General features: G+C 42.0%; 1 protein-coding gene across 2 annotated transcripts in view; it reads left to right on the top strand.

Annotated features, from left to right (window-relative positions):
- Nucleotides 1–14,616, top strand: part of SMPX (small muscle protein X-linked) — a 42,098-nt gene extending 27,482 nt beyond the window's left edge. For both annotated transcript variants that reach the window (XM_059839884.1, XM_059839885.1), the window contains exon 5: nt 13,537–14,616. The gene's annotated coding sequence lies outside the window, so the exon portion shown is untranslated. The remainder of the gene's footprint in view (nt 1–13,536) is intronic.
- Nucleotides 14,617–19,864: the final 5,248 nt, after the last annotated feature.

The following is a 19,864-nucleotide window of genomic DNA, read 5'->3' as shown; positions in this document are numbered from 1 at the left end:
CTTCAGCTGCTTCAGTAATTTGAAGTGCTAAGAATGCAAAAGACTCTTTTCTGACAGTCTTTTGTCTTCTGGTCCTTCTGGGTTTGCCATTAATAAAGACTATTTTTTTCCCAAGCACTAATTTTCAAATGAATTGTGGTTTATAATGATTTAGTACAGAACATTGCCCAAAGGGTTAATGGTGAATCTAGTTTATTTACACTGTTGATTGTTGGTAGGATGTGGTTTGGGAATTTTTTTTTTTTGGTGGGGAAAAAAAGGAGAAATAACTGTTACAGTGAGATAAATCCCAGTCAAAACATATTGGTAAATACTGCATCGTGGCAGTAACTCTTCAGGGAAACTAGAGGGCAAGCTTCTAAAGTACTTAGAGCTCTGTAAAGCTGCAATTAGGTATCTCCTCAGCTTCCCAAAGAAAAGCTAAGTGCCTCACTCCTAGGGGCTTACATGTTTAATCAGCTAAATGCTTTCAAAATACTGCCCTGGGAGGGCTCAGGAAGCCTGCTGCATAAAAATAATAGTCATTGCTGTGTGTCAGCAGTCAAGCAGCTCCTGTTGTAAGTCTGCTGATTATTGCACCCAATATAACTGTCTTTTGCCTATTCCTCCATTTGTCTCAAATTTTTGTGCCATGAATTGTGTCCTATTGTGTAACAGAAATCACTGTGGGCCAAATAAGGTTTTATTATTATTATTATCATTATTGTTGTATGTGTGAGTACTGCTTAGTATCTACATGGGGCTTGGCTTCTGACCCACTAAAAAAAAATTTTTCATTTCCTATTTCAGTCTTTGTGTCTGGGGTAGACTGGGTATACAGCTCATTTTTAGGGCTTGTAGTCGTCAAAATGAATCTTGAAGGCAGCATTACAGTGTTTGGCATCACACACCTGGATGAAGGTGCAGTTCAACGCAGCAGGAGGATGAGGCAGAGGCTGTGGAACCAGTTTGGGAATGCCAAGTTCATGTTATACTGCAGACTTAGGCCCTGCCCTCAGCTGAACCACAAGGGAGCAGGAATAGCTGGGGTTAAACCATACTATTTACAGTTTAAAAAAATAGGATATTTCTCCTCTGATTTGAGAAGCTATGTCCAGCAGCTTCTGAATGTTAGGACAGTTGAGCTGGGATTAGGGTTTTTGAGTCTGTCAGACCTGAAATTGCTGACCCTTGGAAGCTTCCAAAGTCAAAGAGCAGCACCAGCCTCCCGGGCAGCTGCTGGGATAAAAACCTGGCCAGATCACTCATGCTCAGTGTTCCATGTTGTATCAGGAGAATTGCTGAAAGCAAAATGTTTCCATAAAAAGTTATATTTTCAAATCACAAAACTTTCCCAGTGGAGAAATGTTCCATCAGAAAAATGTTGGACCATTTTGACTCTTGGCATACTCCAAGGTACAAAAACTCATTGCATTTTAAATAAATTTCAGCAGCCTCAGCCCATGCCAACTCTCAAGCAACAAATCAAGCAAACTCGGCTTTTTCTCCAGTAATTATCCAACCTGATAATTCCCTTGTCATTTCACCCTTTTGCTTCACTGAAGGAAGAAAGGGCGTGTTTGCAGCACACCAAGCTCCTGTTTGCTTCTATTTTCATTGCCCTGCAACTTGAAATTCATAAAAAGGAATGATCTAAATATATATATAATTTAAATCCCATAGTAAGCACACACAAACAACCCCAAAAATCAATTACCTTCAGGATACACATGATTAGACTTAGTTTTATAAAACTTTTTTTTTTAACATAGTCATTTCTAAAATCAACATAAAATCTGCCTATTTTTCAGGCACACTCATAAGTCTACAGTCTGCCTTGCCAAAGTTTGAGCTCATGGCTTTTGAAAGTCTAACCAGTCAACACCCAGTACTTAGACCTCTCTTCTCAACCATTAAAGTTGTATGAAAATGGAAAGCATTTGCAATAAAAAATGAGTGGCAGAGCTAGGATCCTGGACAATATGTGAACTCTTATGGATAATGAAATAAAAATCTTTGGACAATATTGAAGTCCCATAGGAAGTGAAAAATCAGGCAGTATGGAAGCTAAGGGTGAGTGTTTATGTGTTTGTCATTGCATGTGAATTAACATACTATACAGCCTTATATTGTGTTGCCTGAATTTTATGATTCATAACAATTTTCTTCATACCATCTCATAGCTACAAAATTATGCATGGTTGCAAAACAAGCACAGCAATGCTGAATCATCTTTTCTGCATACCAGTACGTCTCTGAAGTAGCCTACCTCACTTTAAGGAGGGAAAAGAAAACTTGGTATTGGTATCTTAATATTTGTGTATTAACAATCACTATTAGGCTTCATGTTCAATCTTGACTGATTAACTGCTTATGTGAGCCATTTATCAAGTCAATATTATTTTAATATGTGCTTTTTATCATTAAGTTCCTCAATTTTTCATGAAAAAGAAAAAGCTACAAAAGTCAGCTGTCAACAAAGACCAATGGCACCTTGGAAATGCCATTAGTGAGGGACTCCAAAGGAATCAATAGTATGCCAAATATTTCACTTTCCACAGTCTTTATCCCTGCATCTCTACCATCTCTGGCAAAAAAAAAAAAAAATTCTTAACCTTTTGCTTACCATTTTTAAATTTAAAAAATACAAACCATATTTAAACCCTTCTCTGTATGTGATAACCATGCAGACACGAAGCAGTGCTGCTCAGCACTGGGCGTGTGTCTCTGGAGAAAATGCCAGCTTATCAGGAGTTAGAAGTGGCAGCCAGCATGACAATAGCAAAAGACATGAGCATTCAGGTGTGAAATCATAGAACCTTTCCAGCAGCAGCATTTTGCTGTGTGATAGGTTGCATTTGGATTTGTGAGAATGTTTCATACATAATTTCAGGTAAAGCTTTAATATTTGATTGGAGAGCCAGCACAAATGAAGTGCCAGCGTAAAAGAAGTCCAAGGCCAGTGCCTTCCTTCAGAATCTCTTTTGTGCAAAACAACTTGAAAATCATTGTTCATAATTTAATTATGTAACACAGTCGTGCCTTTTAGAGCTCATAAGACATGAGGCAGAACAATCTTGAGGGTGATAGCCCACTCCTAGAATGGTTTTATTCCACTCTTGAGGGACTACAATAAGAGTGCCAAAAGGATTCACATGGAAGAGGCTTTACCCTACCATAAAAATGTCAGTAAAAATAACATCATCTTTCTCCAAATTTCAGCCCCCCTAAATTGAATATTTTTCTAGCAGAACAAAACCGGGTGGCCTGAATTTTCCCACAAAAGCACAGAATATCTGGGGATTTTCCATTTCCTGAGAATGAGTCCAAATTTTTAAACTAAATCAGGCCCTTTTCTCAAGAAGCTTTGATTTGTTCAATTTCCAGCTCTCTGTCCACCCCAACATTTTTAAGTGCTTGCAACAGCTGCTGTTCAGCAGCTCCAACGCTGGGTGCTGTGGGTCTGGTGCAGACACAGGCATTAAGATCATGATGAAGCTTTCCACTCCAGGCTGCTGGAGGGTTTGCAAGGCTGGGAGGTTCCTCACCGAGGGTGCCCGTGTGTGCCAGGCACGGCTGTGGCTGCTGGGTCTGAGCGGAGCCTGGCCCGGGCTCTGCTGGGCGCGGCTCCCGCGGCACTGGGCGAGCAGGGCTGCCACGAGAGGGACAGCCAGGGCTGGGGAGCTGCAGAATGGCTCTGCTGGGCTTTGGGAGCCTCAGAATGGCTCTGGGCAGGGCTGGGGAGCTGCAGAATGGCTTTGGGCAGGGCTGGGGGGCTGCAGAATGGCTCTGGGCAGGGCTGGGGAGCTGCAGAATGGGTCTGGGCAGGGCTGGGGGGCTGCGGAATGGGTCTGGGCAGGGCTGGGGAGCTGCAGAATGGCTTTGGGCAGGGCTGGGGAGCGGCAGAATGGGTCTGGGCAGGGCTGGGGAGCTGCAGAATGGCTTTGGACAGGGCTGGGGAGCCGCAGAATGGCTCTGGGCAGGGCTGGGGAGCTGCAGAATGGCTTTGGACAGGGCTGGGGAGCTGCAGAATGGCTTTGGACAGGGCTGGGGGGCTGCAGAATGGCTTTGGGCAGGGCTGGGGAGCTGCAGAATGGCTTTGGGCAGGGCTGGGGAGCTGCAGAATGGCTTTGGACAGGGCTGGGGAGCTGCAGAATGGCTCTGGGCAGGGCTGGGGAGCTGCAGAATGGCTCTGGGCAGGGCTGGGGAGCTGCAGAATGGCTCTGGGCAGGGCTGGGGAGCTGCAGAATGGCTTTGGACAGGGCTGGGGAGCTGCAGAATGGCTTTGGGCAGGGCTGGGGAGCTGCAGAATGGCTTTGGACAGGGCTGGGGAGCTGCAGAATGGCTCTGGTCCCCTGATTGTGCTGTCCTATGCGGGAAGCCAGAGGGTTTGGCTTTTTGGAGCTGTAGTGCTTCTGGTGGGTTCCCTCACCATCCAGCCCGAAGGCTGTGGCCCCACACTCACAAGTCACTTCTGAAGCAATGCAGTGTGAGGAACAGCTACTCACTTTTCATAATTTGAGAAAGGTTTATTTAACCTTATCAAAAATACAACAGAAGACTGAATAGAGAAAAGGTTATGGCACAGGGAGCAAAGGATTTCCCCCACCATGTGCTCTCCCTCCCTCACAATGCAGGTTTTTCCCTTTTTAACCCTTTAACCCCTCCCAAAGTTCTGTCCATTAACCCCTCCTTCACTGTCCAGTGGTGCAGATCTCTTCTTCAGATCCTGGTTGGAGGTCAGATGTCACCACAGTGACAAGCCAACCCTCCCAAATGTCCCAACCCCGGCTGTCCCTTGATAACAACGCAAGGGGGTAAAACATAACTATACATCTAGAAAACTTTTCTTAACCAATATACACGATATCTGTCTATGGACTGGGAGAGTCAATCATGGCATTACTCATCTATCACAGCAGGAATCCCGTGGTTTCACCATCTAACCGTGTTTGATCTGGTTGCAGTCCAGCACCAGTAAATGTGGTCCTGCCCTGCACTCGGGCTGCAGACACCTCTGAGGTATTTCCCCACATCATCTCTGGGGTGGGCTGCCAAGTGCTGGCTGCAGGGAGCCTCTGCAGCAAGAGCACTCAGCACCATGTACATTTTCTCCTAGCTGGAAGCTTTGTTTTCAGAGACACGCCCTGGCTGAGAAACCCCAGCCAGGCAATTAACTCTCAGAGTGCATTTCATAGTGCAGCACCACTCTCAGTGCAAGAAAGATGTCCCATTGTTTTGAATGTCACAGCTTTTCTTTTATTTCTTGTTTTATTATTTTTATTGTTTATTTTGGTTTTTTGTTTGTTTGATTGCTTTTCTGTTCTGACTATTTTACCAATTATTATTTTATTTGTATTAATACTTCATCTGGTCCCTTCTGTATAGATCTTTGCCTTGTAGACATCACAATTACCCAGTTACCAGTCTGTAATGGCTCCTAGCAACCTCTTTTCTTTTTCATGCTACTCCACCACCCAGGTGCATTGCTACTGGCTATTTTCCACTCTGTGCCTGCAAGCAGCTGCGTGGTTTTGGTTATCATTGGAGAAATCAATGGGATTTGTTGCACCTCAAAGGAGGCAATAAACATTTTGCAGGATCAGCCATTAGGCTTTGGCTTCCTTACTGATGAATTTGTTACAATGATAATTACTGAAGTTTCACTGTCTGCTGTTATGGGGAATGAAAATGAAATGCAATTAAATTGTCCAAGAAATCCCTCTCTAATCTCACTGACATAAACTTTTTGCTACTTGAACTCTTAAAGTCATTTGGCTTTATTAACAGACTGTTTGGGTGTCCTTGCTAATATGGTCAGGGTGACACTTGACAACAGTGACCAAGCTGTTGAGTGATGCCTGCACTGGAAATCAAATGCTCTTTAATGCAGAGATTATATAGGTGAATGGGAAGCACTTAATATAAACTCAGAGAACAATTTTCCCTATATTGATAAATAATTGCAAAGAGTAATCATTATAGTCACACACCTGCATGAACTTGGCAGAGCTTACTGAAGTGCTAGAAAGGAAAAGCTTTTTTTTTTTTTTTTTCTTCTTCAGACACTAATTTAAAAGTTAGAAAGTGCTGCAGCACAGTTCTCATTAACAGAGGTAAAAAGAGCCACTGCAGCTCCTTATCAACAACTTTAATCACAGCATATGCTATATGCTGCTTAATCTTTGCTAACCTTTATGAACCACAAATGACCTCATAAAGTCCCAAAGCAACTGAAGATGGGTCTGCAGAACCTTTTTATTGGGGTGACACTTGAAGTTATGAGAATTTGTAGTAAAAATGTTAATGAAAAGCAGAAAACTGAATTAAAACTTGAATTTAATGCGAGGTAAGCATCTGTTACAGCCATTGTGCTTTAAACCTGTACAGTATGGAGAGAAAATGTAAAGGATAGCTCCAGAAAAAGTCATTGCAGATGTAGTAATAATACCAAAACCAGAGAGTATACTAGAATTTATATAGGGTTTTCTTTGTAATAACATTTTAAAGTGCTCTGCATAATCAGTCCTTTAAAATTCAGTCTCAAAATTTTTAATTACTCAGATATGATAAACTTCAAGATATGTTTTACCAGCTTTAAGAAACTGTTGGTTTTTCTACTTTTCTAGAAAATGTATTTGTATCAGCATTTGCAGTGAATCCCTTAGCTTAAAAAAACCCCCATGCTCATTAAGGTTCTACTTCATGTAAATGCTGCATGTAAATGAGGACTGGCAGCTCAGCATAATGCTTTCTGATCTCAGCCAAGAAATGCCCAAAAAAAGTAAAATTATAACTGGTAAGGCTAAAGAGATGTGGAAGTTCAGGACACATTTCCATGCTCTAGAGGTTGTAGTGTTTGCAGCCCACTACAAATCCCAAAACTTTTGAATTAGCACTAGTCAAGACGTAGGGATATTTGTTTCTTTTTCTCTGATATGAAAATGCTGATATCTGAGGGGATTTTTTTCACTTTTGGAACTGCTACTTATTGCAAGATCTTAAGCCACATACCTGTGGATCATTTGCATCTGAGTTCCACTTAAAAAAAAAAAAAAGCAATATAATAAATGAGAGGTATCATGTCTTTATGGGCATTAGGTCTTTTGGAGAACAAATATTTAGACTTCAAGTTGATCTGAAAGACTTTGACAGCTGTCATTTCAGAACCACTGAGTGAAATTGTGTCTCTTTTGCAAGTTCCTTTGGTGCCAAAGCTTTGTGTCAGTGCAGGTAACAAGAAATTTTGATAACAGTATAACACAAGGAATGTTTCCACCTGGCTTTTCCTGTGTTAAATAGCAGTGTCTATTGTGTCTGGCTCGACCTGCTGTTACACAGCACTTGGCTGCAGCTCCTTTGTGTGTGCACTACCAAGCTGCAAACAGAGAAAGGGTCAAAACTGTCCTTCACTCCCCATGTCACTCTGAACTGAGATCTGAATTAGAGAAAGAACATAATGCATGTCAAAAGGAGCATATGGCTTTCAATAATTTCTTGATAGTGAAGATAGCAATGTTTGTTATTTAAAAGATTATTTTTGTATTTTGGTAGAAAATATTTTTTTGCCTAGTATTCTTTGTCAGACAAATTGAAAGGATAAAATATTCTGATCTTTCCCTTTTTGTTTTGAAACCCTTCATGTATGTGTATGTGCAACCTACATTTCAATTTTCATCTGCTTTCTTACATATTTTTATTGACTGTAGGTAAAGGGCAAAAAAAAAAAAGGAGTTAAAAATAATTTTTTGAAAAGGCATAAATGTTTGTCTTTCCAGTATTTCATAGGGACAATGCCCAGAAAATATGAATGAGAGAAAATATATTTTAAAAGACATATGATATATGCTCAGCTATATGAGAGTTGCTCTCATTATCTTGACAGAAATATAACAAATGTGTTGAAATAATTTGTAAAAAAACCATGCAGGAAATTAAAATAGTTTAATTTAAAGTAGGATCTTTCTTTAGTCAACCAGATATCATTGGAAAGGAGTCAAGGGATGAACTCCCTCCCCTTTGCAACTTAAAACATCTCTCTGGCATCCCATCACAGAATTAATATGTTAACCTGGAGCACATTTGACTTCCTACTGCTTCCTCTGGCATCTGTGTGGACAGTGATCTCGATATGACATAAATATTAAAGTAGTTGCATGGGAGAAGCTGATTGCAGCAAGTGCTGCCCATCAGAGGGAAGTGAGGGGAGAGGAATTAAAGCAGATCCCCTGGCACTCCAGGTTACTGTCTCCAAAAGGTCAAGGCTTTTACCAGATGTGTAGGAGAATGAGAGTCCAAGGAGATAGTCTGGCTTTATTTCATCCTGACAATTCACTAGAGCAATGAAAAGAGACATGTCCCTGGATTTACCTTTTGCCCAGGTTTTTCCTTCTGTAGAGCAGTGTGTCTGTAATTCTAGGCTAATTCTGCTCCAGACTCACAGACGTTTACGACCTCTGTCCCCTTCTTACCTTACTGTAACTGATACTCTTTTCATTCCCAGTGTGCTGTCTGCTGGGAATGGACAGATGAGATGTCTTTTCAATGACATAATGGGAACAAAACTCTTTCCTAGGTCTCCTAATTCCATAAAAAGTCATTGCCTTCATTTCCCACTTGCACTTTTGGACAGGCATTTTTTTAACCATTTTTACCAATTTTTCCAAATGCTGCAGAATTTTCCCCAAGCAGCCATACCTGTTGCCTATGTGCAATTCACCTGGTGTGTAATAAACACTCTGTAGTTTGGAATCTTTAGAGTGTGGATGACTTAAATCATGATCCACAGCCTGGCTAAACAGCACTGTGAAGACAAGGGCCAGTTCTCCAACTGTGGACTCTGTCTGCTCTCAAACAGAGCTCTCCTTGCTGCCTCTTTTTGAGGGTTGCATTTATGGCTGAGGTAGTGGTGAGTAAGAGATCTATAAATGGGTTCTGGTGAGGAGTAAACATCATGTGGTCGTTCACTTTGGAAGCTTGTTGAGTGGGAGGCATTTACTGAACCTTGGTGCACTTGCTATAATCACTGATCTTCTTCGAAGTGCTAATGTCTGTTTTATCCTGTGTAAAGTTACTTCTTATAAAAGGGGATGCCTTAACAGAATTTTGAGGTTAAATATATAGGGCTGGGAACTATTGAAATAAAAAAAAATAATAATTATTCAGTGCTCAAGTGATTAATGCTTGGTCTTTAATTATATAATATTAGCACCAAATGTAGTCATTTTATTGCATATATGGAGATACAGCCAAAATCTGGATGGATTTCATATTTCTTGTTCTTTCAGCTAGCATGCTCTCTAAGAACAGAAAACACTGACAACTGGAACTACTAGTGTTCTTTTAAGAATAAATATTTTGTGTGCTTGCTGTTAACTACTTGGGTGTTTTCAGAGAATAAAAGGGAGATGCAGAATTAAAAACTGCCATTTTGAAAAAGGGAAAAAAAAGTGAGATTTTTGCAATTCATTTCTTTATTTGCATTTATTTTTGAAGCTGCATCTGTGTTGAACAGCACATACATTAAATAATTTCTTATATAAAAATAGCTATTGCTTTTTTCTGTGGTCAGAAACCTCAGGGATTCAGTTTTTTTTATTCCAGAAAACAACACTGGCATCCAACCGACTGCAGTCATAGCCTTGCACATTCTCAGTCAGGGAATGGAGAAGGTCTTGAGGGCTGAAAACTCCTCTAATTCCATGATTCAAAGTGTTCCTGAGCATGTACTTATGTCCACCCTTAATCAGGACAACATTTAAGCATTTGTTCTCAAGTGTATTCTTTTTTTAAATGGCTGAGGGTTGTTTGGGGTGAGGTTGATTGGAGCAGCGAGGGAGTCTGGTGATAACCTGCAGCAGCTGAAAGAATCACCAGAGAACATAACTGTGAGCATTACTAATGTACCATAAGCAACCTATTTTTGAGTTTACAGGCTCCCATGGATCTCTGGAGGAGTTTGTGCTCTAAAAATAACGTGCCTTTGGGAGCTGGGACAGGGAGAATTGCAGCTGGCCAGTGGGAGGTCTGAGTGGATTAGAGCATCACAGGGAGATAATAGAGAGTCCACTGCCTGCAAAGGGAGCTCAGGTAGTAATTATAAGCAACCAGAGAGTGGAGAGTATACCTGAGAGAAAGATGATACAGTTACCAGGTGTTAAAATAGCACCACCTGCAAGCAGCATGCTTTAGACAAAATTTTAGACAAGGGGCCTCGATTTTCCTCAGCAGCTGAACCCCATGGAAATCATCATGGCAATTTGGTTTTTGCTTCTTTTGGGTGGCAAGTGGCAGGGTTCCTGGGGGCTATAGTGTTTGGTTTTTATTGCTCCTCCTGCTAACTAGCTACTCTTGTAGGCACATGGTCTCCTAGAAGGCTGGGTTTCCTTTGGCTGGAGCTGCTGTGTCCCAGTTGGGACTGGAAGAACTGGACACAGCAGGTTTTTTGGTGGTCCATTGCCTAGTGAGAGACCTGTGTCATGGAAGGAGGGAAGCAGAGAGGTGCTTGCTTGGCTGGATGGGATACAATGCCAGTTTGGACCTTTCAGCCCTGAGGTCATGAAGGTATTAAGGGATATTGATTTCAATGGGAGCTGAAAGTCAAAGGTGTGGGAACTATGAGGAAACAAAGAAAGGACAAAAAAGTATTTTAAAAAATGGAGAATGTGACCAAAAGTAATCCCATCAACCAGATTACTTGTTTTATTAGCAACACAGTAGTCTAGTTTATAACACCTTGCCGTTTTAGTTTGTAAACTCACTGATGGCTCCACAGCCAGGCAGGGGCAAGAGGGACCTTGCACATGGCTCATGAATCCACCTTGGCCCTCCTGAGCAGAGGACAGCTTCCGCTGGGACAAGCAAAGCCTCTGCCAGACTTACAGACTGCCTGACCCCCAAGACCACCTCCAGTCCAATGTCCTGCTCAGGTCATTGCTCAGGGCCATGTCCAGTCAGGGCTTTGGTATCTCCAAGAATGAAGTCTCCACAACCTTCCTGGGCAACCTGGACTAGTGTTTGATCACCCTGATGGTAAAAGCTATTTCCTAAAGCTTTTCCTAAAAGCTTTAATTCCTAGATGAAATTCCCTGTATTTTGATTTGTGCCTGTTGTCTCTCCTGCTACCATACAGAAGAAAGTCTGTCTCCATCCTTTTTGTACCCAAAGGCTTTGTACCCACCTTCTTTGTATTACTACGATCCTTGGGGGCTTGATGTGCCCAGCACAGGGTGGCTGTCATTAGCAACTCAGGAAGTAAGGACAGATTAAATTACTTAAGGAAGATGAGCATGTAGCTCCCATGCAAGGCAGATGTATCCTCCAGGGTGACACCTGCAGAAAACACAGCCTTAAATCTAAAATGCTGAATCTGCTAGAAAGGTACAAAAAAAATCATGTAATCCTAAAACCCAGAATGCTAAATTACAGCTATCCATCATGTGCCACAATCTGCCCACGAAGCTGAACCTGTCACTGGCCCCTTTCAGCAGAAGGGTCAGAAAACACTTGTGGTGCTGAGGACCGCACGGTGCTCAGATTTGCCTGCTGTGCCCTGCACACTCTTTCTCCTCATCCTGGGCTTGAGCCCTTAAGTTCAGTCATAGCCAGCAATGTTTTATTCACATACCACTTTAAAACAGCCACCCTGTGATACTCAGGAACAGGCAGAGAAGAGTTTGAAAGAGACAGGAGGATAATCCTGAATGCTGAAGCACATGGAGAGTGTGTGTAGGCAGGAGGTAATTATATAGGACAGGATTACTTGTGAGTGTGTATCCCAGGGAGCCATCAAAGACAGCCCTAAAGCTGGATTTTGTTTTTGAGAGCAGAAAGAGAAATACCTTAAGTTACCTGACTGGAAGGAGATTTCAGTGAAACAGAAGAGTGCATTGCCTTACTGAGCCCAGCTTTGAGATGGCCACGTTGTTTGATTGATGGCCACAGAGTGTTGGTAGCACTGCATGTGGTGATATGGCCACTTCACTGTGGGCAATGACTCCCTCTCACTCTCCTTCAAGACAAGTTAATTAGCATTTGATTTCTTTATTTAAAGGTTGCCATCACTTTCAAGCAGTCAGTGTAAGCCATGCAGGGTTTCTCTTAACAGCACCTCTCTTCTCCGGGGAAGAGTTTTTTCTGAAAGCAAAGCAATCCCAGCCTTTTGAACATCCCTCCACTCTTTGCTCAAATGTGCACAGCCTGCATGTGCTCAGGAGCACAGCAAAATCTCCCTTCATGTAACACATCATGAATATAGAAGGTTGTCATTTTTTATTCTGTCCTGTGACTTTTTCTCTGTTTTCTAAGCATTTATTAAAGGTTCATGAGTTCAATAAAATTTACCAAAGGTAGACATATTCCTCCACCTCAAATACTTATATCTTAGCTGATTAAACATATATGCTGAGAAAGTTAGTGTCTTCACCTTTTGAGAGTTAATTGCAAAACCTGTTTTCAGGTTTTCAATATTGAGCTGTCTAGAACCACTGATATCAATAGCAACCATGGTATTCTTTAACTTCAAAGAGAGCAGAAATAGGCCCTATGCTGGGATTCAAATTAGCTGTGACTATGCAGGAAAGAATCTGTAGACAGGTCAAAGGAAATTGCTCATCACTCCCAGACAGAAGCTAAGTACCCCCTCAACCTTGCTTTAGATAAATAAATAAATAAGTGGGATTTATGAAAAGAACACAGAAGATACTTTGCTACTATTTCTAGAATACTGTCCTTAGTGCTGGTCAGTCATTAGAATTAAAGCAGAAATAGGGAGAAGTGGAGCTGTGACAAAAGTAGTTACAGGAAGATAAATACTACCAAAAGAGGAGAGGCTGAAAATTCCCCAGGAATATTCAGTTTGGATGGAGTCTCACCAGTAAAGACTCTAATGGGCAGAACAGAAAAGGCAAGAGAAGAGGATAACCAAAGCAGTGAAAAAAAAATTAAAAATGCACAGGCATATATATGTATATATCAGTAAGTAGTATTTAATGGTAAAATTAAATACCATTTTGATTTTTATGAGCTGATGCATCCCTACTCCCTGCAGCACAGCCACACTGCTGAGCCACATGGAGCAGTGGCAGGGCTTTCCTGGGGCTGAGTCCCACCAAGGCTCCGTGCAGGGCTGGACCTGCCCAGCCCCAGGCTCTGCTGGATGGCTGGGGATGGGATGGGATGGGATGGGATGGGATGGGATGGGATGGGATGGGATGGGATGGGATGGGATGGGATGGGATGGGATGGGATGGGATGGGCAGTGGGGTGGGGCAGAGCCCCAGCACCCTGTACCAAGGGCAAAACTCAAGGCTTTAGAGGCCAGAAGTCTTGACAGAATCATGAAGTTTCATCAGACAGAGATCTGGAGAGTAGGTGGGAAAAGCTAGTGGATCACAAAGATTTGTATTCCCTAAGCTTGGCTGTAAACAAGTGCTGTCAGAGAAGGAAAAACTGCAGGTATGGGGAGTGTCCTCCCCCTCACAGCTTTTCTGCATGATCTGAAAATACCTGTGAGTGCACTGATAATGATTAATTTCTGGTCTTGTATTTATTGCACAGGTCTGACAAGTGAAACTGAATGGATTCCAATAAATGGAGAAAATTTCAAATATTTTATATATTTGTATGAAGACTATGAACTTCCCAACTCTTCAATGCCCCATAAGAAGCATCTTCTTTGTACATTTATATCAATGCTTTAACATTATCCATTTTGTTTAACATAAGAAAGTAGTGCTGAAATAAAACAGAACAAAGCAACTAGCAATGAATATGTGTATGTACAGGAATGGTTTTGACCTGGAAATGGGTAGTAGTGTAATTTGAAGTTTGAGCAAAAATAGAAAAACTTAAAATAATTACATCATTATTTTAAATTAATTTGGTTTCTTTCTTTTTGAAAAATGTCAATGTGTACAAAAGAGTTTTGAAATTAATTCACAAAGTGCAGAATAAATGAGGGATAGAACATCTTATGTTCTGCTGTGAGTTCCTAGTTATAGAAGAGGAATCATGTATCATGTGTAATAAAGGAAATTAAAATATTAAAAGCAATGGTCTTTCTGGTGAGTTGAGCTAAATTCTTCCTTTGTTGTAGAGACAAAGTATTTCTTTTCCTCCAGAATCTAAAATGCACTGCTGTTCTGATACTTATGCATCACCTTTATACAATGAATATACAAGACGTGAGGTAGCTGACAGGAAACCTGCAACCTTTATTCAAATAAAGAGTCATCCAGCCTTGATGGAACATGTTCATGAATACAGCTTGAAGGATCATTATCTTCAAAAGCTCAAATCAAAAGGGGACACTGGAATATGGATGCTGGGCTGAAGTAGTGTATGATCACAGCACCTCTTACATGGAGTGATTAATCCTTGATGCTTGCATTATATGGACTGTACATAAAGGAACACTGATGCATATTCCATTTTTGGAAATGAGATCTTATTGTAAGAGAAATTTAATACACTATGTCTCCGTGGTCTCTTTTATGTTACTTTCTGTAAAGGGATGTGAGGAGCTGGTTTTAATAATATTCTTCTAATGTTGATTGAAACTATTCTATATTCTCTGAAATTCTCTGCCTGGCTCTTGTTTATTCAAATAAAATAAAGATAATTATTCTGGTTAGAAAACAGCTTTCAAGTTGAATATTACTTACAATGACATTCATCTAATTCTTGTTTGCTCCATCAGATAATACCAGAGCTAACTGAAATGATTTTTGAATTTTAAGTTTCCATATATTTGCATTACTTTGTACAGGAAATTAGAAAGGAGCTGTACTCTCTGCAGCTCAATTAAAATGACATTATTGTACTTTTTGCTTTGAATATGCAATATCAACATTGCTTACTGTCCTGCTTCATCCTTATATGCTCTGATTTCCCTTAATGCATTTCTTGGAGGTGAACATCCCTGAAGGACAGGTTGAAATGGAAATGTCAAGGGATGGAATGTATCAGGAGCAGCTTTCATTTACATCACAAAGAGATTAACGTGTCTGTTCAATCGAAAATGAACAGTTTTCCCCAACACTGCATTATCAGTCACTGATATTGGACTGCATTGTTCCTACCAGTCTGGAAATGATAAAAAGGAGAAAACACATTGATCCAAAAGCACGCTGAAGGTGAGATGAGTCAGGGCCTTGGCTTTTGTTTTCTTTACTCACTTAAAAAATACTAATTTCAGAGAACTGGGGAAAGGTAAAGCCTCATTTCCCTCCTCATTTTATAGTTAGGAAACTTCACAGTGGAAATTCCAGGGGATGGAGAGAGTTTGGGCCACATCCCAGTCTTCATACCTGAATGTGTAGGGGAAAGAAAGGAAACCTATCCCTGACAGAGGAGTATGGTTGTTTTGCCAGATTTCAAATCATTGCTTCCAAATAGAGGGATACCACCAGGGGCCACTGAAACATCTCCAGAGTGGGGAGGGACCAGTCAGAGACAAAGAATACTTTTTCTGAGCTTTGCCTTTATTTTAAAGGAAAATTTTTACACTCCCTTGAGACTGACAGCTAGTGGGGAGTGGGATCAATGAGAACCCTGAGTTAAGTCTAAGAACTACAAGAATCCTTAATAAAACATGAAATTAGGAACCAAGCACTAGGAAAAAAGGAGGCTGTGAAGATTCTCTGTCTCAGTTAGGAAACAGTTTACAGCTGGCCTGAACCCTCTTGTGCTAGTGAGGTTATTTTTCATCTAAGCCTTATTAAAGGTTCTGACTGTGGGGAGCACACAGGCCAGTGAAAGATGTCCCAGGCAAGTCTGCAGCCCAGTACTTCTGGCATGGGAAATTCCATGCCCCAGATGTTAGAGTCGGGCACAAATTTAGGGAAGGACTGAGGTCTTACAATGAAGAATGAGCACAGGAATACATAATGACAGATCATGCTAAAATCAAGCCCTTTCCTGTGGTCACAAGGGAGTCTTTGTGGGTGGGAGCCAAACTCATTGACAGGGTCAGTGTTTGAACACCTTCCTAATGACCACGCCTAGAGAGTGGAGCCAGAGGAATGGCTGCACCAAAGCAAACACTTAGAGCTGAGCCAGAGAGACAAGCTCCCCTCCACCCCTATCCTGACCCTTCCACAAAGCAAAGTACTTGGATTTCAGTGTCATCTCTGTGACCTGGTCTCCTTGTGGCACTGGTGAGAGAGTAAATCACAGGGACAATTCTTCCCCTGTGTGACCAAGCAATGGGCATGAAAGGTGGGGGAGAGTTTCCTTTGTTAACTCCCTACCCAGTGCTCTGCATTGTAATTTTTTTTTTTCTGTCCTAATGCCGAGAAAGAGATTTTGTTAATCTAAGAGAAATTACAACAATGTTGTGGCAACGTGTTCTGTTAGAAAAAACAGAAATAGGTGTCATGCAGTGCCCACAGCAAAGGGTTTAGTCTAATGAGACAGCAAGACCCCAACACATCAGGGAAGAGAGTTTTAATCATTGGCTAGTGAACAAAACCACACTTTAATGATTTTTCTGGTTATCTGCGCAGAAAAATCCAAACGCATTTAGCTTAGAAGTAAAGATAGAGGTAAAATAATAATTATTGTTGCTTGAAAATTTTGGGGAGTTTGAATATATCTCCATTGGTTACACTGTTTAATCACTTTCAGCTAAAAGATTATACTGCTTCTGCATTTCTGAGGCAAATTGTGTTTAAAACTCTGGAGGCTTGGATTTATGCATTAATTTGAATGATAGAATTAAACTGGTAGCTTTATCTTTTCTGTGGTGGTGTAAGTTAACATTAATAGCAAACAGTTAAAAGCACCCCAAACCAGTACTTCCCCACTGTGCTCCTTTACGTACTGTATCAGTAAAACATCTGTAGCTACATGCAACTGTGTTTATGGATGTGAGTTCCCCAAATCAAAGTCTGGAGGCACAGTTCACTGAGTTCAATGGCATCTCACCAGGACCATGCTCAGTGTACTCACAAGGGTGATAAAGAAGGTCCTTTTATTTATCTCTTGTTTTATGTAGTCTGTAAATTATTTATGAGAAGGCATTAAAAAACCTGGCACTTTGGCCATTTTTTAATATAAAAAACTGATGTTGAGAGAAGAGACTCACGGAAGAGGATCCAAGAAAAATAGTTATATCTTTTCTTTAGCTTTAGGGGCAAAATATTGAAACAATTTTCTTTTGCCCTTGTGACTAAGTCCCAGTTTCTCTAATGTGTGCATATTTAATTTGAATGAGTTTTTGCAGATTAAATAATGTGCCTGGAAAAAAAGATCCTGATTTTGGTATATGGGCTGCCTAGTACTACTGGTGCGTAAATAATTGCAAAGAAAACTTCCCCTAAAGCCAGTTTTTCAGTCCTCAAAAATACTGCAGCCCCAAGATAAAATATTCTGTAGAGACAAAAAAACTGAAGGTCGAATATAAGATCAATCAAACCTGGTAAAACCCAGTTTTCCTGTGTCTTTGGAAGATGTTTCAAGCCACTTATAAAATAAGCACAGCTATCCATATGTTCTATTTACTTCCCACTACATTACTTTGCAGTAATCTGTGAGGTGGATACTTTCAAAGGCATCCTGCAGAAGACTGGTGACTCACTGCAAGTGCAAGTGAAGTTAGAGTTCTCTGGCCCTGATACCAACTGGGGGTTTCTTAAGCACTGAGGGAAGGTAAATCTTGTCTGGTAACTAATTAAATTTGATTCCGTCTGGATGTCATACTGTGAAAAGTGATTTAATCCTTCACTGTATCTTTAGTGAAACTGGAATTAAATTTGTCTTTCTTACAGATGCTGCATCCACAGTGAATGTTTTTTACAGGTACTGCAATAGTTTCTGTTGAGAATGATCTTCATCTGATACAGTGGTACTTCACTTCCATCAAATACTTTCCTAGCTGAGCAACTGCAGGATTTTAGTGGTCCATAACACATCTCCCTTCCTACAGGAGACTGACTATCCAAGCCCTGGATCTTCTATCCTTAGCACATAGCTGTTGACCCTGTGAGGCAAGTTTGGACACAAAGGGAAAGATTCACACATTTTTTTGGGCATGAGGAGGATCCATATGAGCAGATGTCTTGGGTTGATGCTTGGCAGCTGCCAGGCACCCACCAAAGCAGCTCACTCACTCTCCTCTGCAGCTGGACAGAAGAGAGAAAATATAAGGAAGGGTTCATGAGCTGAGGTAAGGATGGGGAGAGATCACTCATCAAATACCATCAAGGGCAAAACAGGCTCAACTTAGAAATATGAAGAGAATTTATTGCTAAAAAAATCAGAATGGGATAATGAGAAGTAAAGTAAACCCTTAAAAGTAAAGTGCCTTCCCCCCACCCCTCCTTCCTTTCAGCTCCACCTCCTACTCCAGCAGTGCAGGGAGACAGGGAAGGGGGGTTGTGATCTGTTCATCTCCTTGGCTTCTCCCTCTGCTCAGGGAGAGCAGTCATTCCCCTGCTGCACCCTGGGGTCCTTCCCATGGCAGACAGCTATCCATGAACTTCTCCAGCATGAATTTATCCCATGGACAACAGTCCCCCTCCAACTGCTGCCGTGTTGGTCCCTCTTCCACAGGTGCAGTCCTCCATGGACAGGCTGCTCCAGCATGGGAGCAGGGTCCTTCTCTCCACAGGTCTCCCACAGGATCACAGCCTCCTCTCAGGCATCCACCTGCTCTGGTCTGGGGCTCCCTCACGGGCTGCAGGTGGATCTCTGCATCCCCATGGATCCCCGTGGGCTGCAGGGGCACGGCTGCTCCTACCAGGGGCTGCAGGGGAATCTCTGCTCCAGCACCCAGAGCCCCTCCTGCCCCTCCTTCTCCACTAACCTTGGTGTCTGCAGAGTTGTTACTCTCACATGTTCTTACTCTGCTCTTCTCTGGCTGAAAATTGCAAGTGTACCACAACTTTTGTTTTGATTTCTTAAATATGTTATCACAGAGATGTTACCACCATCTCTAATTGGCCCAGCCTTGGCCAGCAGCCCATCCATCTTTGGACCCAGCAGGGATTGGCTCTGCCAGACATAGTAGAAGCTTCCAGCAGCTTCTCACAGCCATTTCTGTGGCCTTCCTGCTACCAGGAAAGCCAGGCTAATGCAAACCCAATACGGTAGATCAGCTCATCATGTGCAGGAGGATAGTGCAAGTGGGATGAACCCATGGAAAATGAGATGTGGAAGGTGGGGCTGAGAGGCAGAAGACAGCCGAGATTAGGTTTCTGCTTTGAGAAACAGGGCAGGGAGAAGATTTATTTCAGGTAAAGCAGATTAAATATCCTTGTAAGCAGATGAAATATAAACATCTGGGAGAAGTCTCACAATCACTGGCCTTTTTTCTCATGGGGGCCTTCAGCTTTCCAGTTGTCTGCTGGAAATACACTCCAGCAGAGAGAAGAGTCCATGAGGTTCCTGGAATGTGTGGAAGATTTCCTGACACAGCTGGTTAGTGAGCTACCCAGGGGAGGTGCCCTGGTGGACCTGTTGTTTGTGGACAGAGGACTCGTGGTGGGGTGATGTGATGGCTGGAGGTGTCTCGGGCAAAGGCATCATGGAACAATAAAAGTTCTTGACTTTAAGGAGGGGGGTCAGCAGAACTGCCACCTTCGCCTTTCAGAGGACAGCTGGTCACAAATGGTATTCCCTAGGGCTCAGCTATGGAGCCAGTCCTGTTTAGCAGAATTGGCTGATGACATCAAGCTGGGTGGGAGTGTTGATCTGCTGGAGGGCAGAAAGGTTCTGCAGAGGGACCTGGACAGGTTGGATTGGTGGGCTGAGGCCAGTTGTATGAGGTTCAGTAACGGGAACTGCCAGGTCCTTCACCTGGGTGACAAGAACCCAAAGCAACACTCCAGACTTGGAGAAAAATGGATGGAAAGCTGTGCAGTGTAACAGGGTCAGCCTGGGGGTG

The sequence above is a fragment of the Haemorhous mexicanus genome, chromosome 2 (genome assembly GCF_027477595.1).
Source record: "Haemorhous mexicanus isolate bHaeMex1 chromosome 2, bHaeMex1.pri, whole genome shotgun sequence".
NCBI lineage: Eukaryota > Metazoa > Chordata > Aves > Passeriformes > Fringillidae > Haemorhous > Haemorhous mexicanus.
The sequence above is the reverse complement of the archived record's forward strand: the minus strand, read 5'-3'. Positions and strand labels throughout refer to the sequence as shown.